Raw genomic sequence first — 11985 nt, 5'->3', positions numbered from 1 at the left:
AATATTAGAGAGTCCCCTATGTTAGGGGAAGGAAATTAAACACATCTACTTTAAGTCAGCCTGTGTTTTCTTTAGATGAGAGATGTGCGCTCTGGTCACGAATTCTCCTGAACTGGGGTCAGCTAGGCTAACCGTAACTGGCGTTAAAAATCGCTGTATTTGAAAGGGACCTCTCCAGCGGTACGCCAGCTTGGCGGAAAACTTATCCACTGCCTTGCTGAGTGGGTGTGCCTTACAAAGCACAAAATCGCCTACTCTGTAAGGGTTAGGAGATCGGTTTTCGTTGTATTTCTTTTTTCTGCTCTCATGATCCAGATTGAGATTTTTACGAGCTCTTCTCCAAATCTCCCTGATGTCTCTCGGATCATCGGGCAATAGGTCATCCAAAGACCAAAGATTTGAAAGAGGGGTATTAGGTCGGTAAGTGAACATGAGTTCGAAAGGAGTACTTTTGTGTCCTTCGTGATGTGCATAATTAAAGGCCATTTGCAGCAACACCAAATTCAAATCCCATTTATCCTGCTCCTGCGCATGGTAAGCTATTAGAGCAGACCGGAGATTGCGGTTGAATCTCTCAGCATGCGAGGGCTGTGGATAATAAGGCGAGGTTGTGATGCAGAATGCCATGTGAGAAGCACATGTTCTTAAAAATCCTAGCCGTGAACTGGGTTGCATTGTCTGAAACTACTATAGATGGGACTCCCGACGTCTTGAAGATCTGATTACGTAGCGCAGATACAGTGTTTTCTGCGGTGGCTTTTCGCATGGTGTTGAGCCAGACAAATTTTGTGAAGGCGTCGATACACACCAGCAGCATAGTGTTTCCTGTCTTTGAGCGTGGGAAAGGCCCGACAAAGTCAATAAACATCTTTTGCATGGGGCGCTCGGCCACATCTGAAGTTAAATAACCGAAACGAGTGTTCTGCGCTGGCTTACTCAGCGCACAGATCTTGCACAATTTGAATCAGGGCTACTAACTTGAGGATTATTTTAATGATGCTGAAGTTTGTACTTTTGGGGTTATGTTCCACATCTTGAGCTAACAATCAATATTTTTTTGGCTAGTGTAAAATTTTGTTTGGACTTTGAATATTTTACATTGCTAACATTTTTAGTTATCTAGAAATTAAATATTCTAACACTTTAGTGATATTTAGGTTAATTTTACTGACGGACTTCTAACTTGAGGATTATTTTAATGACACTGAAGTTTGAAGATTTGGGGTTATGTAATCAACTTTTCTCGCATCTTGAGTTAACATTGAATATTTTTTCGGCTAGTGTAAAATTTTGTGTGGACTTTGAATATTTTACATTACTTAAATTTTAGGTTAGGTTATGCTAGATTGAGAATTAGTTTATTGACTTTGAGGCTTTTTTTGTGTAAATGTATAGATTTGAGGTTATGTTCGTTTTCGTGTAACAGCTAGCTACATTGATTATGTTAATTCTTTTGTTATAGTTCTCCTTACTTCGAGCTTCCTTCGCGTGTTCCGTACGTTGAGACCAGTCTACTGAGTGCTGTGATGGAATCCATCATGCATAAATGTTGTTTCTGTCCTTCTAACTTTACGGCAGCTAAGAACCGCTACCGTCACGAACGTCAGTGTGCAGAGACCAGCAGTGCGACCTCCAGCAGTGTCACCTCTGTGGGAAAATGGTTGAACGCAGCGACAAGATGCAGCAGCATCTAGCTACATGCACTGGTGCTGCCCCCAAATCTTCAAGCACCAGGTGTAGCTTCTACTAAAAGAAGTTCGCCCGTGCTGATGTCACCAGACGGCACGAGATGAGGGCTTGCAGTCTCAATCTAAACCACAAAGCACATTAATGTGAAAACTGTGCTAAAGAGTTCTCCAGGCCGGACAAATTAAAAGCACACATCAAAGTGTGCAAGGGTCCTGCTCCACCTCCGTCCAAAAAGCAGAGCATGGCAGTGCTCAAGCCTGCAGTAACGCCTAAACCAAGCACCAGCCGAACAAAGGTGGTTACCGGAGCAGGTGTGGCCAATGCCCACAGCTTCATCACCACCGAAGTGGGGTTCCGTGGTAACTTGAAAACATATGTGGCAGAAAACAACACCAGTTCTGCCAAGGACATATGCGCATATCTCAACTCCATCAAGGCTTAAATAATAAGTCAACTTGTGGAGGATATTGAGGAGAATGGTCCACTCAAGTTCAATATCGTGCTTGAGTGTGATTATGAAAAGCCTGTAAATGCCAACGAAGACAAGAGGGCCTTCAAAACTGTGAATGTTCCCCTCTACACACTTCATGAGTATGAGGATGCAGTTACTGAATCCATCTCTAAGATCTGCAAGGAGGAGGAAGATTACATGGGAAAGGGGTCCGGATGGACTTTGTCCATTGTCAAGCGGCTGCAACTTAGAATAAACAAGCTTGATCCACTTCGTGCTAGCTCCTACATCGAACTACCAACTTGTATCAAGAACAAATATACTGTCATTAATCTGCAAAACCTTGAAGACCACATGTTTTTTAAGTGGTCTATTCTTGTCAAGTATGTGGAGGGATGGAATCCTGAATGTGTCAACCACCATTACCATGACCTGGAAGCAAAGTTCAATTTTACAAACATTGATTTTCTCACTCCGATCCGGCAAATATCACTGTTCGAAAAACAGAATCATGGTGTCTCCATCAACATCTACAGTATCGATGAGAACCAGAACATTGTACCAGCACGAGACGCTCCAGAAGAAAAAGAAAACCATTTCGACCTTCTGCTCTTGGTTAGTGCCAATTCGGCCCATTTTACATTCATTACTAATTTTTCCGCCTTGGTGCCCTCCCAACTCACTACACATCATGACGCTATCCATGTATAGAAAAGATGCTTCAAGCATTATGATGATCGGGAAAGGGTTGATGGACTCACTGGACTTCAGTGTTTTGAAAAACACTGTGAGCACTGCAAACAACATGCCACTGTTCGAATGGAGATGCCACAGCTTGATGAAAATGGTCAGCCGCCTGTTCTACAGTTCAAAAATTTCCACCATGCCGATAAGATGCCAATTGTTGTGTATTGCGATTTGGAGGCTATTCTCGAGAAGATCCAGACATGCCAGCAGAATCCTGATGAAGCATACATGTTGCAGTACCGAAAACATAAGGTGTACAGCTACTGAATTTATGTGAAAGCTGATAACACCATAATTCCTACAAGCCTCACTTCGTCACTTCCATCAAAGCCTGAAATATATCGCAGTTGTGATGCAGAGGACAGGTTCATCTCACGCATTGTGGAGATTGGACAGGATGTACAGAAAATATTTTCTACATCGGTTCCAATGACTCTGCTCACACATGCACAGAACACTGCTTTTCGGCAAGCATCAAAGTGTTGCTACTGCGGTGGAAAGTTTGGAGGAACTATAAAGAAAGTTCGTGACCACAATCTCTTCACTGGTGGATATCTGGGGCCTGCTTGAAATGACTGCAACCTTCTCAGGCGCAGACCGAAGAAGTTTATTGCTTTCTTCCATAACCTGGCATATGACCAGAACTTCATTATTAGAAAGTTGGGGTATGATACTAAAGATAGTCATTATTCCTAAGTCTAAGGAAAAGCTGATAACTTTTTCCAAGAAATTATGGGACAAGTTTAGTATTCAGTTTGTTGATACATTCCACCTCATGAATCGGGGTCTCACTTCTCTCGCCGAGTTCTTGCCTGCAGACAAATTTATAAATACTGCAGAGTTTTTCGCACCTGATGAGCTGGAATTGGTTACCCGCAAGGGGGTCTTCCCATATGATTTTTCCGATTATTTTGCCCAATTAGATGATACGAGTCTTCTATCCATTGATGATTTCTACAATATTCTGACTGATTCTGGGATTTCCGAGGCAGATTAAATGCACGCACAAAATGTCTGGGGCAAGTTTCAGTGTAACACTTTAGAAGATTATGCTAACTTGTACCTGAAGACAGACGTCCTGATCCTGACAGACGTATTCGAGAATTTTCGCAGTCTGTGTCTGGAAAAATATAGTCTTGACCCCTCGCACTTCATTTCTTGTCCAGGGTTCGCTTTCGGTGCGATGCTTCGTAAAGCAGATGTAAAATTGGAACTTTTAATAGATTATGACATGTATATGTTTGTGGAAGCGGTTATTCGTGGTGGCGTAGCACAAAGTATCAAGCGCCATTGTGTGGCTAACAACACATATGTACCTGAGACATACAATGCAGCCAAGCCGAGCACACTTCTAGAGTATATTGAAGCGAATAATTTGTATGGGTGGGCCATGTTGCTGTCGCTTCCTATTCGTCATTTCCAATGGGCTGATGTAGATATTATTGTAATTTATATTCCGGATAATTCTCCAACATGCTACATTATCGAGTGTGATATGGAGTACCCCCTCAAGCTCCATGAAAGTCACAAAAACCTGCTGTTTCTACCTATTAACCAATGTCCACCCGGTTCCAAACAATTAAAATTGATGACAACACTGGAAAATAAAGAACACTACATTGTTAACTATGAAAAACTTCAGTAAGCAGTAGCTAATGGGCTGAGAGTGACAAAAATACATCGAGTCCTCCAGTTTCAGCAGTCGGCATGGCTGGACCCGTATATTAAGCTTTACACCGCTAAGCGTTAGGCTGCAGCCAATTAGTTTAAACAGTAGTTCTTTAAGTTGGCTGTTAACTCTACTTTTGGAAAATTGATGTAAAATAAGAGACGGAGACTCAAAATTGAGTTGGTGTGCTCCGAGAAGAGGTTCAAGAAACCAGTGTTTCGCCCATCCTTCAATGACCGTAAAATGTACGAACCAAACTTGTCTCTAGTCCATCTGAACCACAAAACAATTATTTTTGATAAACTTATTTATGCAGGACTCGCACTACTTGATCTTACCAAGACACTCATGCACGACTTTCATTATAACACCATGAAACCATGATACTGAGAAAACATCCATCTAGCCTACATGGATACCGATAGATTTTATACGAGATACACACCAATGATTTCTACTGTGACCTCAAAGCCGACTCCACATTAATGGCGAAGTTCGACGCCAGCTTCTACCGTTCTGACCACCCCTGCTTCTCCCCTGTTAACAAAAAGGTGGTTGGAAAGTTAATGGACGAGTGTGGGGGGGAAGTAACGAGTGAGTTTGTCGGTCGGCGGGCCAAACTCTACGCCTACAGGTGCGGTGGCGAGGTCTAGAAGACGGCTAAGAGCATACAGCGCTGTGTAGTCAAAAATAAAATAACATTTAGTGACTACTCTGATGCCCTGCAGGACCACCGCACAAGGAGGGTCGTGGTTAGGACCATTCGCTCCAGGCAGCATGTGCTCTATAGTGAGAGCACGAATAAGCTAGCCATTACACGGGAGGACGATAAGCGCCGAATCTGCGAGGATGGCATACATATGGTCCCCCACGGATATATCGGGGATTATTCATGGAGAATAATATTTTCTAAATAGTTTGGTTGTTGTTTCCATTATTTTTTATGTATAGTTTCTGTATTGTGTTGTATATTTTTTCCAATTTTTGTTGTACATTTTTCATTTTGTTGAAATGTTTCAGTTTTTTTATAGTTTTCCATTTTTGTTGTATTGTTTCCGTTTTTGATGTAAAGTTTATGTTTTTGATGTATAGTTTCTGTTTTTTTCTATAGTTTCCGTTTAGTTGTATATAGTTTCCCGTTTTTGTTTATAAATTTTTGTTAAAAATTACTGTTTTTGAATATAGTTTATTTTTTGTTGTATAGTTTCGTTTGATGTGTAGGTATAATTTTTATTTTTATTTTTGATATGTTGTGAAATGCCCCCAGTTTATTTTAATACCTTAATATAATTTAAACCTTCATGCTATTTATTATTTTAACATTACTCCTGCATTCCTTAAGGTAATCCTATTTAAATTTGTATCTGAGAAATGAAAATATATACGCAAACATAAAAATATTTTCTTCAATGCAGCTTTTTAAATACTAGTATGCAGACATATTACGGCTTTAAAGGTACATAAATAAAAATATTACTTACGTATGAAGGACTCGGAAAAATTTTCTGGTCCTGACTGGTGTAGGCTGGAGTATATAAATTAAATAATATATATATTATATTGTCATTACTATAACCATCGCATCCGCAATGATGACACGATTATTTTGATATATGATAACATATATCTCAGACTATACATATAAACATCATAAATGATTACCTCTTTAAGAAAAAACGGTGGTCTTGAACAAAATGACTGTGGATTTTCTGATTAATTTAAAAAAAATTGTGAATTTTTTGGTCTATTAGGGTCATAACAACACTGGTAGGAAATATAAACTAACATACTTTAGAAACCTTCACCCGATGACAACATCCATCAAATGAAATCAAGATGGCAGTCTCCACTAAACAATATGGCCACCTCCAGCAGACTATAATGCTATATTTTTTTATTTTGATGATAAATTTATTTTTAATATATCGAAGTAACAAAAATTCCAATGGGTAGAAGTGGGGGGGCTCGATAAAGTCATCGTAACGAAAAGTGCAACGCACAGGAGTGAGGAGTTTGGTGACGAACAATTTTTAAAGTTTTAAAATATGTTAATTATTAGTTTAAAATTAGAACAAAATTTAAAATTAAAATTGTATTAATATTTTTTATAAATTATTAAAAATTTTCCCGATTTTTTAAGTTAATATATGAGGATTTTCAAGATGGTGGACATGATGTCATAATACGGTGGAGTGTTCTAGAAAACAAAATGGCTGAATCAAAGATGGCCACCGGGGTCAAAGGTTAGTGTAAATTCCAAGATGGCCGCAGGAAGTGACATAATCCAAGATGGCCACCGTTGCTCACTGGCTACCCCAACCCCCACCCCTGCCACCATATTAACCATACCTACCGTCTACTCTACTTTTCTGCTTTTCAACAACAGATGATGCCACATTTTGCTTGCAGGTAAATATAATTTATTTCTTTTATGTGGGACCCGGGATGCTTACTAACGATCTCAAAAGAAGGTAGGCTCCGCTAGACAAAATGAAGAAGGACGTTTTCTTGGAATTTTAGTGCTTGTCGGATGTTTCAGGACCTATTATTTTACTGAGTAATATTTGTTTAATTTTTAATTCCAATTGATAAAAATATTGTAGGACACAACAAAAAGCTACGAGGCTTCGAAGATACATGGTTCCAACTGGCTACAATAGCTCAATTCAGCAGCGAGAGTTAATTCATCTCCTGCAAAATAACTTGTTGCAAGTAGTCCCGATTATTTACATGAGATGTCCTCACGTGTTGTGTTGAGACAAAATTTATTTTGTTCTTTTATGTGGGATGCGGGATGCTCACTAACGATCGCAAAAGAAGGAAGGCTTCGCTAGACACCAAGGACAAGGAAGTTCGTCCTTCTTGATAGTGTTTCTCATCCGTCTTATCACATACTAGCTGCCCGACCCAGCTTCGCACGGCTATACTAATGGAAAAAAATTAAGCCACATCTCCCATTTACAGTAATGGTAAATAAAAAAATTCAGTGAAAATTTATTACAATGATGTATAATGTACCGGAGAGAAAATGAATAGCATCGATGGTTTCCAGACTCGTGCACAAAACGTACAACTGATGTACCCGTACTTCGCTACGGCAGTCTACAGGCAGATCACTCTTGCGCCGCTCATTATACATGCCCCTCCTTGTGGGTACGCCACTGCCGCGCGATGCATGTTGCCATGGAGACGCAGAAGGCATAAACAATGCAAAATCCTGTTCTCATGCAGACAAAGTACCCACTGTTGCCTGGTTTTAACCACCCATGGGATCTAATTTTCGGAAAATGTCATCCTGCGTAACATAAGGAACATTACTGTGAAGTTTCAAGTCTGTAAAATATATATACTTGAAAAAAGGGCAATTTTTGATATTTAAAGTACCCGCAAAATTCCAACGGTGATGAGGACTGCACTAACAATGAAATAGTCGTTGCCATAGAGACGAATGAAGCATCAACAAAGCAACAGCCGTTGCCATGGTGATTTCCTACCAAAAACTGGAAATTTTGATATATTACGCCCCCGAAACTCCCCTTGGGATCGGATTTCCGCAGAATCCGTTCTTAGTGAGCGTCTACATCACAAAATGAGTAACTATGCTAAATTTCAAATCAATCGGGCGTATAGTTTTAGAGATCTCGTGATGAGTGAGTCAGTGAGTGGTATTTCGCTTATATATATACACTAGATAATGCCCGGCATGCGTTGCAATGCCTAAATCAATTTTTTTTTGTAATTTTTTAAACGTATACTAAGCATCTCTCTTAATCTCTCTAATTCTCTATCTCTCTATGTATATCTCTATAACTCTCTCTATCTTTCTATTTATATCTCTATCTCTCTATATATCTTTCTAGCGGACCCGACAGACATTGTCCTGCCCAAATGTACTTTTTGTGAGATATGGATATGGCGGTAAGTATTTCTACGCTGGACATTTTGTATCTTCTCATTATACATACCCCTCCTCTTGGGCACGCCACTGCCGTTACCAAAAACCTTTCCCATGGTTACGCAGAAGGCAACAACAATGCAAAAGCCCGTTGCCATGGAGGCTAATTATCAACAATGCTTAGTTTTTTTGCTTTTAAAGCGTGTATTTTTAGTTTTTCTTAACTCAGAATCGAGATAAAATATCCAATTGTGAATCTAAACCATCCTCGAATCCCCGTGAACTCACACACAAAATTTCATCAAAATCGCGTACAAACAGACAGACAGAAAAAGTAGTTTTATTATAGTAAGATAGATAGATTATTCTTACATGTTCGCATCCATGCAGTATATGAAAAATCAGCATGCATAGCCCCACACCTATAACTACACGTATCTGCTGCCCACGACTTTTTCCGCATGGAATTTTGTATTATCTTGCACCATTTAGAAATTTAAACATTATAACATAACAGTTGATACAGTTGTAGTAGTTTTCTTATGTTCACAAATGATAATTTTTCTCACCTCTATTTCAGTCTTTGCAATAAAAATATGTTACTACCTAAATTTTGAGTAAAAGTGTTTCTACTTTCAAAAGTAATGACGGGAAGACACTTCATAAAATGTCTTTGTAGACCACATTTACTGTTTTTTCCGTCTCGAGCTAGAATGTAAAGATTGTCTGCATTACTGACCCGCGAGCAAGCTACATACATTTCAAAGTGAGAGAGAGAGTGAGAGAAAGACACCTATTGAATGTCTATCTAACTAATTTTTTTATGAGAGCATATTTTCATTAAATAAATCATGAAATCATTCAACGATAAAAGCTGTTTATTTAATTAAGCGGACGGGTTCGCTCCAAGGAGAAAATTGACGCGGCGAGACCTCGTGGACATAGAGAAATGACACACACTCACTATTTGTGTGGCTATGAAACATGATTTTTTTCTGCAATTTAAATTGTAATATACAAAAAGGGTATTGAAAATTGAAACAAATATGGCGACACTATAAACTGTCAGGATCTTTATTTTTTTCTTACTCTCTACTTAGTTCCTTACAATAGCAAAACTTAATGGCTTCTAATAATACGTTGCAATTTTTGCTTTTAAAGCGTGTTTTTTTAGTTTTTATTAACTCAGAATCGAGATAAAATATCCAATTGTGAATCTAAACCATCCTCACTATTTGTGTGGCTATGAAACATGATTTTTTTTCTGCAATTTAAATTGTAATATACAAAAAGGGTATTGAAAATTGAAACAAATATGGCGACGCTATAAAGTGTCAGGATCTTTATTTTTTTCTTACTCTCTACTTAGTTCCTTACAATAGCAAAACTTAATGGCTTCTAATAATACGTTGCAATTTTTGCTTTTAAAGCGTGTTTTTTTTTTTAGTTTTTCTTAACTCAGAATCGAGAAAAAATATCCAATTGTGAATCTAAACCATCCTCGAATCCCCGTGAACTCACACACAAAATTTCATCAAAATCGGTCCAGCCGTCTAGGAGGAGTTCAGTGACATACACACGCACACAAGAAATATATATATAAAGATATACATACATATACAAGTCCTTGTCAGAATTGTAACGGGAGAGGAAAATTATTGATGGTCCGATAAATGAAAATTAATTAAAAATAATAAAAATAATTCTAGTAAAAAAACTAATTAAACACAGAGAGAGGAAAGAAAACAATAGTTTATGTTTGCGATTTAAAATGATAAAAAGTATAAAATTACTAATTGAACTCTTATGAGGGTACTGATTGCTTCGTTGTTAATATCACACGGGTGTTTTTTACTTGTATGGGAAAATTAAGAATGATAAGGGATCTAGTGCGTGGCAACAATGTTAATAGGCAATAGGAAATAAACGTCTAGCGCCTGCGGCATTGTCAACACACACTTTGTACGTGTACTGCATGTTGTATCTAACCCCCTCCAATGAATTTGATTCTAAATTGGACTTTTAATAAGGATCCCTAATGTTATTGATAATATAATATAGCCTATATATAGCCTTCCCCGATAAATGTTCTATCCAACACTGAAATAATTTTTCAAATCGGACCAGTGGTTCCTGAGATTAGCGCGTTCAAACAAACAAACTCTTCAGCTTTATAATATTAGTATAGATTATTGGACCGAGTAATGTTATTCTTTTTTAAATCCACCTGATAAAAATATTGTAAGTGATGATTTAGTAGCAAAATTCACAATTTAATTGCAACTCTGGTTAAAATGGCTTGACTCATCAGTAAAAAATCCTTCATGCCGAGATAATTTTCTCTCAAATAACCAGAAACACTTGGAGAAAACCATCAGATGTCTAGCCAGGAATAACCAAAAGCACTTGGGGAAAACCATCAGATGTCTAGTCAGGAATAATCAGGAGCACTATATAATAATATAATAATATAACAATATGTATTGTCGGAAAAAATCTGGAGCACATGAAGAAAACACTATCATGACGTCAGAGCAATCGGTCATTGACCCACATCCTTTATCCTCAGCCTAAAGCCTGTGTCAGAAAATACCATTACAGACTACTCAAATATTCATTAGCCCTGAAAAAGTATGTTTACCTGTCAAAATTATATTTGTTAGTTATTTAGAAGCTAACATGTCAACGAAAATTGTGTTAACACCAGTCATTGTGTAAGATCCAAGTTAATGGCCATATAGGACTCGTAGTAAATGGAAACAAAATTTGTATTATTGTTTGTACTATAACATTCCTAAAAATGTAATTTTTATACTCTACAAAAATATTCCCGTGAACATCTGAATCAGATCACAGTGAACCTGACTTATGCAGCTGGAAATTTTCATATACCGATTTAAAAAATACTACATTTTGTAGATAGTCGATTAGATAATGCTATGCATTTACTTCTTTGAGAAGTGACAGCTGCAGATATGACTCAGTCAGCAGGGGTGGATCCAGAGGGGGGGTCACAGGGGTCTTGACCCTCCCCCCCCCCCCCGGCAGTGAACTGAAAATTAAATTAAATGCTTAAGACCAAAAACTATCGCCGATTCAATGATCACTGATTATCAAGATGTATGAAGGCTACTTTCTGTTTGATACATGCTGGCGACTAGCATTGCCAATCTCTTGTTTCTTTTCTCGTTATTTTCAGAAAGTCATTTCAATATATATTATTCTTACAGTTATTTAATACAAAATACATTCAAACAAGTTCAAAATTGCTTTTCGTTAGTTTTTTTCTTTGTTGTTCGCGTATTTTAAAAAATTCTTTCACTCTACTTTGCAAGAAATGAGAAATGTTTCACTCCCATGCCGCTAGATAGTGCGCACATCTCGATAGCAAGGAAAAATCAAGAAGCATTGTGCAGGCTCACACATGAAACATTATGATATCTTCTTTGTTTTGTGTACGTCAATCCAGTCAATATTACAACATTCAACATTGCAGTGTGAAGTGTGATGTGTTTTACAAGTAAACAAGTGCAA

This window comes from Bacillus rossius, chromosome 1, assembly GCF_032445375.1.
Source record: "Bacillus rossius redtenbacheri isolate Brsri chromosome 1, Brsri_v3, whole genome shotgun sequence".
NCBI lineage: Eukaryota > Metazoa > Arthropoda > Insecta > Phasmatodea > Bacillidae > Bacillus > Bacillus rossius.
The sequence above is the reverse complement of the archived record's forward strand: the minus strand, read 5'-3'. Positions refer to the sequence as shown.